We start from the raw sequence: 13,286 nt of genomic DNA on the forward strand, positions 1-13,286 counted from the left end.
TGAGACCTTGAAATCAAATATTTACAGAAGAAAATTGAAATGTTGTTTGTGTAAAAGAGGACATTCTATTCTGTAAAGAACAGTATGGCAAATTAGAAATACTTCTCATGTTTTGAGAGAATAGTCATCTCTCAATGGCATTTCTTTGTTAGTAAATGTTAAATTTCTTGCATACAAGACTAACTTTTTTAATGTCATCTTCAACCAGAAACTGACTGCCAACGTTCTCCATGCAGGTTGGACACTCATCTGCAGAATGCAATTTAACTGTTAACAACTCAGTTTCCACCACCATCTGATAATCCTTTTTGTGGATTGTTACCATGATTGTGTATCAATGTAGTGCTATTAAATCTTCAGCTTCTTTTTGCAAGTTTAGTGGGAATTCATTTACTTATAAAAATAAATAAAGGTAATTTGTTCTTTAGAATGCCGATTCTAATTGATCTGCTCACTGTTTTTGAAGTGGAATGCATGAAATAGGAGCAGTAATAGGAAGCTTGGGATACTGATTTCTCCATGGGAGAAATGGAAGGAGCCCTTCACAAAGCATTCAGAACCTTATAATGCCCTGTCACTGGAAACAGCCTGGCTGTCACCATAAATACAGTTCCCTGTTTATGATGGTGCCACCCAAGCATATGGACTTAGAAAATCCTAATCTAGTTTGCAGAAGGGGCTGCCTTTCTTTGCCACATATTTACACTCTGGCCTGAAATAAGGAAACATAAAAGAATTTGCTAACATCAGGTACCTGGTTTTCATAAAGACTTTGCATTATCTGGAAATGGGTGTCTCTGGATGAGCATGAGTTCAGTACAGGATGAATGGTGATAACTCCAGAAACTGAACTAACAAAAGTAAAATGTACTCTTCTTCATTTGTTTAGTTTGGCCAATAGAATTTCCTTCCGGGTAGCTGTAGATGAACATATCTCCTCAGGTCCAGAAATTAAAAAATACTTCACCATGTTCATTGAATTGCTACAATCTCTGGTTGTTCTTTATGTTAAAAGATTTCCTCTGTTAGCCTGTGTTCACATTTTGCATCCAACCTTAAATATCATTGTACCTTTGTCTGCTAGGCTTAAAGGTCTTTTGTTGCCAAGTTTTATCTCCTAGTGTAGAAACTGTCAGGTCACAATCAGATCCCTTTGTAGCCTAATTTTGCTTGAAGGGAATAGAGTGTCCATCTAGGGTTTGTCATCAGAGGATGAGTTTTCATACATGCTTTTCTCATTCTCATGATTTTTTCAGCTCCTCATTTTTCATCTCACAGTGTCCTAAATGTTCTTCCTAAAGTCTGTATGCATTAATAGGACATAAAATTCCAGGACTGAGCCATAAGAAAGTGATGTAAACTTTCTATTCCCATTCTTCACTTCTCTGTTTAAATAATTAAAGGTGTTTTTACTGATTTTAGCCATAGTTTTAGAATTGAATACTTTACTGCCTGATTTTGGTTTATTTGTTTTGGTTTGGTTTGGTTTTTTGTTTGTTTGGTTTTTTATGATGTCACTTTTTCAAATTACTTATTTGCAAGATTGGTATCCCCAATCCAATGAGTTATATCTTTTATTCTTTTTTCTTGTATGCTTGGCCGTGTTGAGACAAAGAAATTTTAGGCTCTCTTGCTGAATAATCTGTGCTTCTGGGGCAGTCCCAAATATAAAATGCCAGAGAGTAAGGGCTTGAATGTTCAGGTGGGTCCCTTATGATTCCCCAGTCTGTAATGTGGAACAGTGAAGCTACAGCAGACTGGGATCTGCTGTGGAATGAAACTTCTGAAACATTTGATTTGAAATGATGCAAATTCTGTGTAAAATTAAAAACACACAGTAACTCTTTCTCTTTCTATCTTTTCTCTCTCTCTCTCTTTTTTTTTTCTTTTTCTTTTTTTTCTGAATTTCCTGGAATGGTAACCATGCACAACTTCCTTTTGAGTTGTGTAGCCATTTAGGTATGCAGGTTGTTATTTTGTTTTTTGTTTGTTTGTTTTACTGTGACTTCAACTCCTTGCTTCTACTGTTTTTGTGTATGGCTCTGAAAAGAAAAATCTATGATTGAAAAGCTACCCATAACAGAATTGTTTTTGTTTTTGCCGTGTAGACAAAGTGAAGGGAGGGGAAAAAATTACCATGGTGATTCTTTAGTGCATGGTTGTTGTTTATTAGCTGAAAATTGTTATGTGAAGGATGTCAGCTGATTCAAAGTGGGTTTCCTGTATTCTGAAGTGATCACAGCAATGTAGTAGTCTTCCATTTTCTTGACCATCAGTATACTAAATTTGCATTAAATTACTGGTTTTAGGAATTCTGTTTATGACATAGGCCTGCTGTGATGATCAAAAACAGTGTAGTCAAAGGAGCATTTCAATAAGGGCCTTAAAAAATGAACTGCCTCTCTTTCTATAGAGCTGTATAGAATGTAATTGATACAAACAGTGTAAAAGAAAAAGAAAAAAGAAAAAAGAAAAAAAAAAAAAGAAAAAAAAAACGAACAAAAAACCCAAAGAAACCAAACAATCAGTGTCTTATATCTGTGAAGTAATCACCTCTTGTATCTGCTTACAGAAGTTTTTACTTCTCATATAGACAGTCCCTGCTCCACTTCGTTTTCTTTTGTTTTCCACTGCAGAAAACATTTCTAGCATACACTTATATGTAGCATTCTGTTTTTCTTCTTCAGTGCTACTAAAGAAATACTAACATGGAGTGTTAATGTTTTTATTAAGCCAAGGCAAACTGTTTGAGCTGCTGCTAATCTAGTGTGCAATCAGGTGTTCAGACTGATCTATTACTGTTGATACAAAATGGTGCAGTTAAAACTGTTTTGGACCTTTGGGGCATAAGAAATGAAAGCTCTGACATACGATTATAGTTTTTTTAAGTTCATTATATTGTTCTGTATAGGAATTTTCTTGGTACATTTTGCTTTGGTTTTGTTGCTGGAAAATAATGTGGTTATTTAGTAGGGGGATTATGTCATGAGTCAGAAGAAGTTCTGTGCCAAGTTAATAATAAAGCCCCTATCCAGATCCATACCCTTTTCTGTTAATCTAAGAATAATGTTGCTATAGAAAGAGAAAATTGCCACCTATAGCATGTAGCAAGGGATTATACAAGAAAAAGCAGCCTTGCTTACAAACTGTTTTCAAATGTACACCAGCAAACTTATTTTACTGCACTTTTCCCTTCACCCTTCCTGCCTTCTATCCCCTTACCTTTTCTAACGTACACTCACTTATTAACATAGGTATCAGGAATACCTAAAGGATTGCTTGTCACAGGAGAAACAACCAAAATGAGGTTTTTATCTTGTTGCTTTGCTGATAAACAGTTTATTTAAAATTGTTTAACCCAAGAATTACCTTAATTTATTGATCACTTTAATTGTACTTGAAAGTAAATTTAGTTTCTTAGCAAGAAGTACCCTTTGAGGATCACACATCAGTAACAAGTGGTTCAGGACCAGATGCAGGGAAGAAATTAAGTATTTGTTCCATAGGCATTTTGCTGAAGGTATTTTTCAGGGTCATGTACACATGTACATGCATTACATTTAATGTCTCAGTTTTGCTCTAAATAAAAGACGAATAAAATGAAAGTCACTTTTTTTTCTTTTTTTTCCTACAAATTCAGTGAAGTTTGTGCATGTTTAACAAACCTACTTTCCTCCTCTTTAGCAATGTATAACTCCTCACTTGATCAGTGCACCTATCAGTGGCTTTTAACTCCAATAAATAATTTTAATAGTTGCTGTGATCAGCACCTACAGAGAGCCATGCACTCTCTACTTTCCCTGGGAGGACACTGAGGCAATGAGTCTGAGAGATTCAGTGAGGGTTGTAATTTCAGTTTTCCTGCGACTTCTCATGAGGTTCTGATATGTTTGTGCCAATTCAATCCTGTGTGTTTGCTCAGCAGATCTGGTGGGTCTGCATCTGCCTGAGCATGCAGAGTTATACTGGTATCAGCAGTAATCTCACTGAACCTCCTGTAAATGAAGAACATTTGTTTATGAGTCTGTTGGAAAAATAAGTTTTTAGCTGATGATGAGATAAACTGGAAACGAGGCAGTAACTTTTAAGAAAAATAAGTTGTTTTTTCTACTTGGGTAATACATGTTTCCAGATATTTCGTGCTTCCCACCCACCTACCCAGTGAAAAATACCAGAAAATGGTTTTTATAAGTTCAATTCAAAATGTACGTATTTGAACGCTCTCAATAGAGAGAACAATTTAACCAGACTCCTTAATTTTGAAAACTTGAAGAGTTATCTTTGTCTAAGCTGTTGTTTTTCACTTACTCCTCTTATTCTTCTCTGCAAAAAGCCTGAAAGGAAAGAAAAAGAAGGTACTTGAACATAAGGTGCATACATCTTTTATAAAAAATCTTAAATCCAGTAGGCTTGTATTCATGAAACCTTTTAATTGTAGTATAGAGAGTGCAGAATATATGCATGAGTTCTCTAATAAAAGCGTGCACAAGCTACCCATCAATTTGTTGCAGAAATCTTATGAATAGAAATGGTGTCTAATAAACACTATATAATGGAAGGCAGTCTACAAGAAAAATAAAAGAAGAAAGATATGAGCAGCTTGTTATAATTGTAAGCACAGCGGCATTTAAAAATGATAGATGTTTGGTTTAGATACTTGGAAAAAAAAAAAAAAAGCACTTTGAGGAAGAAATTGAAAATTCAATTGCACAGATTTTAAGTAGGTGTCTGAAATCTAGGATGCCATTACACCATTACGACAGATGGAGTTGGTACACTTTCTCCTTTAAACATTATGTTGTCCAATTACAGCGGTGTTTAAAAATGAAGGATCTCTTTTTTCTTCTCCCTGGTTTCACATCATGTATAATCATAATATAGAACAGAAGTCCAGCAGTTGGTATCATGGTCCAGTTTAACTAAAGAGCATAGTGAAAAATATATAAATATTTTAATATTTATATATTATATAATATATTATATATATATAATATATTATATACTTATATATTTATATATTTATATATTTATATATTTATATATAAATAAATATATCCTTTTTTTTTTTTTTTGTAAGCATTCAAATTAACATTGCTTCTCCTACATGATTTTTTCACTTCCACTTAAATATTTTATTAATACAATAATGAAACTTGCAGAATGTTTATGGATAAACAGGCATCTATCATCATTAAAGGAAGCTTAAACTCCTTTAAAATAAGCTCACAAGAAATAATTGATTGAAAAAATGATGCTTGCTGATTTAAAGTTCATGAGCACTGGCAGTTGTATATTTCCAGCTAGAAAAAATTCCACTGTCCAGAAACTAAATGATGTTTATAAAGAGTTCTTTAAATAGTTCACGACTGTGAAAAATTTCAGACTATCTACTATCTTAGAAAGGATTATAAAGCCCTGTTTCTTTGTTAGAAGTTCGCTTTTTGCAGTCTAAGTACAATTTTATATCCACCTGTTTCCATTGTAAAGGTAGGAAAACACAAACTTCAACTGGAAGTAGCAAATATAGTGTTAAAATTTCATGAGCAAAGAAAAGTTGTAAAACTGAAATATTTGTCACTGCGTCTAGACTTCTCAGAAATACTCTGTGAAGTTGTGCTTCAAGTAGATCCACAGGCAGGCAGCACAGCAGGACAAGTCAGTAGTCTGAACTGCTGGCATTTTCTGGTCTGGATAAAGAAACAGAATGGAAAATATAGCGTATACATGAAACTGGGGCTATTTAGTCTGGAGAAAAAGAGGCTGAGAGGAGACCTCATTGCTTTCTACAGCTTCCTGAAAGGAGATTGCAGCTAGGAGGGTATCGGTCACAAGGAAACAGTCTCAAATGAGACAGAGAAGGTTTAGATTGGATATTAAGAAGAATTTCTTCACAATGAGGATGCTCATTGGAGGAATGCCCAAGGAAGTGATGGAGTAGCCATTCCTAGAGGAACTGAAGAGACATATAGATTCAGCAATAAGGAACATGTCTTAGTGCTGGGACCCAATAGGTTAGGTTGATTCTGTAATCTTGATTATCTTTTCCAAGCAAAACGATTCTGTGTTTAAGAAAAATAATAGTTATGTTGTTCATTGCAGAAGCCAGTATGAGCCTGCAAGCCACACAAGTAAAAATCTGTCCCAGCAGAGGTGACCCACTGTTTCACAGCTGCTTTGATGGCACTGTTGCTGAAATGCACCACCCTCCACCTTGCTGTGTTCACATCTACTGAATGGTCACCATCAACATTAAGCAAACTTCAGTGAATGTCAGTGGGTGCCATTTTTTCCACTTGAAGGAATTCAGTGACACACCTTTGCTTCATCTTCACTTCAGTGAAGTGTCAGCTGCCATTTTGCCAGACTGACCCTCTGCTGCCGTCTTGTCACACAGCTATGGAATGTAAAGGAATATTGGTAGGAACCTGTACTGCCATATCACCAATATCTGCCTCTGACCTTATGGGCCAACATAATCAAGTAGGAGGCATTACATTCAACTCTCATATTCAGCTCCATGATCAAATATAGAATTGTTGGTGCTCATAAGTAGAAGGTGGTAAAGTGGGTGAGTGATTGTCCAGTTGCTGTTATGCTAAGAAAAAACATTGGACAGAGGAAAGGAAAAGGAACAAAATTATTATTAGTCTGCCAGAAAGTGAAAGGCTTAATTCCTAGTGAATTTGCTACAAAATAAAAATAAGTATGTCAAAAAACAAAACAAAAACAACAACAAACAGCATAAAGTGCTTCAGAAGCTCTCTGCTCCAGTCTTCAGCTTAAAGTAGAACAGCTCTGATGTCAGACAAAGCTGTTTAGGGCCTTGACCAGTCAGGTCTTGAAAACCTGCAGAAATGCATGAACTTGTGGCCAGTCTGCTCTGTTACTTAACTGTGCACATGGTAAAAAAAGCTGGAAGTGAGTGGTAAAACAGAGGTTTCAGTAGTAACTTAAATCGTAACTTGCGCAGGTATAAGGCATTGTTTCTGTTGTAACGCTGCTGTTTAACTGAAATAATCTTGTAAAAGTCTTAGAAATCTCGTATTTGTTCTGACAGTTCTAGATTTTCACTCATTTGAACTCAAGAGAGGGGATGTACAATGCAGCTTCTATGTTAACTTCTGAATAAGCATACTGTTTGTGAAATAGTAATAGTTTATATCCTCGGAAGATTTTTAATTATTTTAAACATATGGAATGTTATTTGCATTCTTCCCAAGGAATATTATTCCTGTCAGTGGTGAGAGAATACTTCCATGTATGCATTGCTTCTCTTTAAAAGAACTAGTTTGAAACTATGACTTTTCTCTTTCTTGGGGAACTGGTTGCTAAAGAGAAAATTAAAGGTATTGGATATGGGAGATTTTGCATCTATTTCTATTTTCCCTGTAATTTTTGGAAATATCTAGAATTGCTATTGCAGCAAAGCATGGTGGAGATTGGTTTATGGGTCATCATGAAGCACAACTGGGCTCTTTTGTCGAAAATTTTCTACTTTAAATTTACTCTATTATCTTCTCTCACTTCTGACCATGAGGAAAAAAATGGCCTGTTATAATCTCTTTCTATGATGAAGCTGGGAAATTCTTCAAAAGTGAGAGTGCTGCTGAAAAGGTCATCTGGTCCAACTTTGCCAGTATAGATTTATCCCCTACTGCATATGACATAATGCTCTGAAAGCATAATTTTACACTGTCAAGAGATGTAGATCTATAGACTAATAAATCCCCCAGCTCAGAACATTTCCTAATTTACTTTTATATCCCTGTTCTGTGGTTGTTGTTTTTTTTTTTTGTTGTTTTGTTTTTTGTTTTTTTTTCCCTGTTATCTATTTCATTTAATCGTTTCATGTTGCATCCTGCCATTATTTCCTGATAGAGGACTTATGCCTTTGAAGGTATTAGCATTGTTTATACGCCACTAAGCTGTAGTTGGTACAATCACAATAGCACAGTTTAGAGATTTCTTCTAATGCAGAATAAGTGATTTAGTCCCTCAGTCACTCCCTTTTGATAAAGAAGAGATTAAGCATGGCAAATTATAATAGAGAACCATTTGTTAGTCTTTGCACAGAGGGGACCCAGCATGAGTTATTACTGCAATATTGTGGGGAATGTCACATCTATGAGAAGAGAGATCTAGGTCCTGACTTCTCAACTGGCTCCTCTCCATGCTACTTTTTCTACAAGGGAAAGATTGGGATTATGAAAGCAGTGAATCGAAGACATTAACTGGCATGCATCATTAAATCTGACACTGTAAAAATCTGAATGTTGCTTGAAATAAGGGGGAGCAGATGCCCCTTTCAGAGGACGGTTTCATCAGAATACTTTGACAAGCAATGCGATTGCTTCTGAACAACTGATTGTCCAAAGTGGTGGTTTTGACTCAGCAGGAGTCTTTACCTCCCTCCTCTGCCCCACTTGCATAATGGCAGTCCCTATGGGCCTTGAGCTGACACACAAAGTGGGAAATTGTACGGTTATATCTGCAAGGAAAGTGGTTCTTTGCAGCAGCGTGGCTCCTGAACAAAAGCTATTTTATAAGGTGTTTCTGTTGTACTGGGAAGAATTGCCTGTTGCTTAGCACCTGATCTGTGAGTCAGCCAATCTGTCTGTTATTGCACCATGGAAGGAAAAAACCTTCATATTCTTCATATAGTAATACTGCTTTCTGTTCTCTTCTGAAGTATATCGTTTTGTTTTCAGATTAACCCTAGTGCAAAATATTTCTAAAACTATTGAATGCTGACTTTAAAATGAAGTGTAAAAACTATAGCCATCATAGAATTAAGGAGACCTAATATTCTTTCCTTGCTTCCTGAGATAATCTTTCATGTTATGTTTAGAGGAAATTTTACAAAAATTTCAGCAGTGTATCCTGGAATGAACTATTTCTTTTCCACCTTAATTCATAGATGCATTAGAAGTGTTGGGCGTGAATTTTAATGGAATGTGTAAGGACCAGTATACAAATACTCTTTCTCACATTTTCCCACATGGAAATGTGCACTCTACAGTAGATCCTATTACTGTCCAACTGTAACTATTACTATAGCCAAGACTGCAAGCTGTTCCTGGTATTGCGATGCAAAGAGACACAAAGGACTGCTTTCTGGAAATGTCATTTTAAACCTGAAGGGTACAAACACTGGGAAATAGCCAAGCCTTGGAAATGGATTTAACATGTTCTTAACAGTAATTTAATCAGTAGATAACATTTCTTCCTGATGACAAGTACAGATATTTCACTACTTAAAAAGAGCAAATTTGGCGTTGTGCATTTTCTCTTCTAAAGATGAGCAGTAAAATAATTTGGTGGCTGTCTTCTTCACCTTCTCTGATAAGACTGTTTCTTCCATGCATACCTGCTCCTAGGATCACAGAATGGCTTCGGTTGGAAGGGACTGTGAATATAATCTAGATCCAGTCCCCCTTCCATGGGTAGGACTGCCAAAATCTAAATCAGGCTCTAGATTAGGCTGCCCAGTACCCCATCTAACCTGGCCCTGAGTGCATCCAAGTGTGAGGCACCCACAGCTTCTCTGGGCAACCTGTGACAGTGTCTCACCACCCTCTGAGTAAAGGATTTGCTCCTAATGTCTAACCTTAATCTCCCCTCTTTTAGTTTAAAGCCATTCCCCCCTTGTCCTACCTCTTGCTTATACACTTCTCTATTGTGGAAGGCCACAAGGAGTTTTCCCCAGAGTTTTCATTTCCTATTTCATCAAAATCTTTGCAACTTCATAGTCCCAGAAGAGTACAATTTTCTATTTTATTGATCTTTTGCCAAAAACATAATATTTTTGAAAGTCAGAATAAGTTTTCTGTTTCTTTCTCTGGGAGAATATTATGCCTGAGTGCTAATAGGGAGTAAATTCTAAGAGTTTGTCTTTCTTGAAGCAATTCTTTTCTCATTCATTATAGAATGAATGTACCCCGCATCTTTCTCTGTCACACAGCAATGCTGAGCACTGGGAAACAGATCAGGCAGGGGGATGATCAGAAGTTCCACTGATGGCTCCTACGAAGGGAGCTGTGAATATACTTCTTTTCATAAGAAGTATCTATGTGTTGTAAGAGGAACAGAAGTTTGCTTGACTGGCTGATGTCTTCTGGAGGGGCAGTGTAAGTAATCCACAAGGTTTCTGGGACGCATGCATGGTGAGCTCTTCTCACTGGTGCCTCATGAAAAAGAAATAGGCATTGGAAATAAAGAAGACAGTTCTGCATGAACACTGGACTGTTTTAACTGGTGGTTGAACACTGGAGAATGCTACCCAGGGAGTTTATGGAGTTTTTGTTTTTGGAGATAGTCAAAACCCAACTGGAGATGTCCCTCAGCAACCTGCTCTATATGGCTCTGCTTTGAGTAACAGGAGAGGATCTCCAGAGGTGCCTTCCTGCCTCAGCCATTTTATGATTTTCTGACTGATCCATTCAGTGCAATAAGAGATGAATCTGGGAATAACTGTGGGGTAGAAATAAAAATAAAGGATTTGGTACTATTATTTAATGGTTGATAATTAAGTTTATTTTTCCTTCTTAAGTGAATGCAGTTGAAATCTACGCTGTGATGAAACAACTGATGCATCACAGTCTTTTGCCATGAATGATTAAATGTAGTTTTTGAGCCCTTCCTTTCTCTCTTTTGACTGCAGTAGGACATGTACCAAAATTACATGTGTCAGAGTAGATGCAGAGAAGAAGAATGATCTCAGAATAAATTATTCTAAGAAACAGCACTTGTGTAATTGAACTTTTTATCTTCATTTGCTTCAGGCAGCAATGACTGTGCAGTCCTTGTTCTATTGGTAGTAAAGACAGTGAAGGAATATGAGTACTCTTATGTAAGTCTGATATTGTCCAGAAGTTTTACTGCTTCCATATTTCAGTTAGCGTCCCATGGCTTAAAAACCAAAAGGAAAATCTTTCTGTGTAGAAACGCTATATGAAAACACTGTAAGAAAAAAAACAAACAAAAACAAAAAAAAAACCCACCTTTTTAGATTGCGTAAGTTTTGCATGTATTGTGCTATCAACTTGGCATGAACTAGTGCAAAACATCCCTTCAATGTAACATTTGCCACCCTGTACCCCAATATTTTAAGAAAAAATTGACAGTTGGAGAAAGAATAAGAAACGCTGAAGAGAAAATCTGTTTGCTATCTCATTTCAGATAACCACAGTTTTGTCTAACATCTTCTTCTTGGATGAGGCATCTTTGATATTATCAGCCTTAGTAGACTATGTAATAAGGAAAGGATCCCATACAATGTAACCATATCAAGAGTGGCAGCTAGAAATTTGGCAGCTTCAGTGTCGATGGCTACATATTTTAGAGTAAAAAGTTCTCAGCATGTTCCTGTCAATATACAAATTCTGTTTGTTGTAGGGTCATGATTGTAGCGCCAAAAATATAGGGACCCAGTCAGAGCTGTAGCTATATATGATGAGTGTACATCTAAGTACTTCCTAGGTGTCTTTTGAAAGCTTCTGTAGGAGAGGAAAAGGTACAGGAATTAGGATCCTTGGTTATCTCATTTGCAGTGGGCTTTTTGGCTGCTGCCACAAAAGCTTTGACAACTTTTGCAACTCACATTCATTTAGCCTTAGCACTGAAAGACCTTACAAGGAAATTCTATCATTTTTGTGTTTCCAAATAAAAGTAAAAGTAAGGAGGAAAATAGTGTGTGGTATAACATCCCAAGTCGTGAATTGGGGGATCAGTTCTTCCAGTGACTGTTAATGTGTCTGTGCCTCACCACTCATTTGACAAACCAGTGATTCACGCGTCTCTCTGTCAAGTACCCGCAATTTAAAAGAGAAATATCCACAGGATATTTATTACAGAGATCCTAGCTTTTTGACATTATGTTCTTTGTACTACAAAACCTCGCTTTTAGAGGTCTACTCATGTGTAACCTTCATACTGTGCTTTAGTATTAAATGTCTTATCTAGAAACTTAGTGAATGTTGTTCTTTTAAATCCAGGTTTGGTATTTTGTTATAGAGCGTTCTCAAGAGCAGTGAGAGCTGTGAAGGGAAGGCAGAAGTCTGCATTACCACAGCACTGAAAGATCGATTTGATTCAATAAATTTTGCTAGTGGGAGGTGAGACTGAAGGTTTCAGGGCATTGTTAATCAGCTGTGATGTCCTTTGCCTATAAATCACTTTTGATTCAAACTCACTATGGATTTATGAATTACTCACTTACAATAACTGTTTTGTCATCAGCCTGTGACTTGAGTTTGGGAACATTTCTGTCTCTGCTTTCATAAATTCGCTGCTATACTTTTGTATTAGAGTTTCTTTCAGATGGGTCATCCTGTCTATTGCATTTGCATTTTACCTATCCAGAATGAAGTACTGCTTTTTGAATAGTTTTGTAAATTTGAGTTCTTGCAGCATGTTAAAAATAGTTTATTTGCAATTTAGTGCCACTTTGTACCATTTCTAGCATTTAAATAGATGCTAAAATCTTGTAGCCACAGATAAATTAGAGAATGTTGAATATATGAGAGGTTCAAAGTCCAGAAGTCAAGCTAAAATAATAGATAATTTGTAAAAAGTAAGACAAAAAAACAAAACAAAACAAAAAAAAAAAAAACAGAATGGTTTTATATTAATCACCAGTATAGTAACAAAAACATCCCACCCAGCCTTACTAATCAGATTTTCCAGGCATGATTATTTTATTTTCTTTATTTTTTTATTTTACAGTTATTCTTTGTTAGCAGTTCCTGAAGTCCAGTTAACACACAAGGCAATTCAGACAAGCCTGTGACATATTTGTATTATTTTTTGCCTTCCTGAATAAGATCATAACTTGGAGTGCAGTCCTTTCTTATCCCACTTTTTAGTCAATTCCCTGGTGGGCGTGTTTTCACCCTTAGATAGTTCATCTGATCCTTAGCCATGATAACTGGCTCCTTCAAAGTATTAATTCATACTCATTCTCTGAGTCTCTTCTGTTCTATGTGGATGAAGTTCTGTCTGGCTCAGCTTCATCTCTTGCTATAAAAATGCCTTGCAGATGCCCTGTATGGACTCAGCTGGCTTCAAGACATTGCTGACAGTAATGTCTTCTTGTTTTGAGACCTAAACATAACAACAGGTCGATACGTGGCTTGCTGTAAATGAAGTATTTATCTATTGTGAATGCAATTCTGCTGCTGATTTACAGCAGGTTTCAAACATCCTAAGTTCCCAGAGGTCTTCTCTCATCATTGTAACAAAGTTCTTGAAAACTATGTTTTACATAAGCATATATGAAAATAATGCTA

At 36.2% G+C, this 13,286-nt stretch overlaps 1 protein-coding gene across 6 annotated transcripts in view; it reads left to right on the forward strand.

Annotated features, from left to right (window-relative positions):
- Positions 1 to 13,286, forward strand: part of CNKSR2 (connector enhancer of kinase suppressor of Ras 2) — a 196,942-nt gene that overhangs the window by 122,437 nt on the left and 61,219 nt on the right. The window lies entirely within an intron of this gene.

The sequence above is a fragment of the Coturnix japonica genome, chromosome 1 (assembly GCF_001577835.2).
Source record: "Coturnix japonica isolate 7356 chromosome 1, Coturnix japonica 2.1, whole genome shotgun sequence".
Taxonomy (NCBI): domain Eukaryota; kingdom Metazoa; phylum Chordata; class Aves; order Galliformes; family Phasianidae; genus Coturnix; species Coturnix japonica.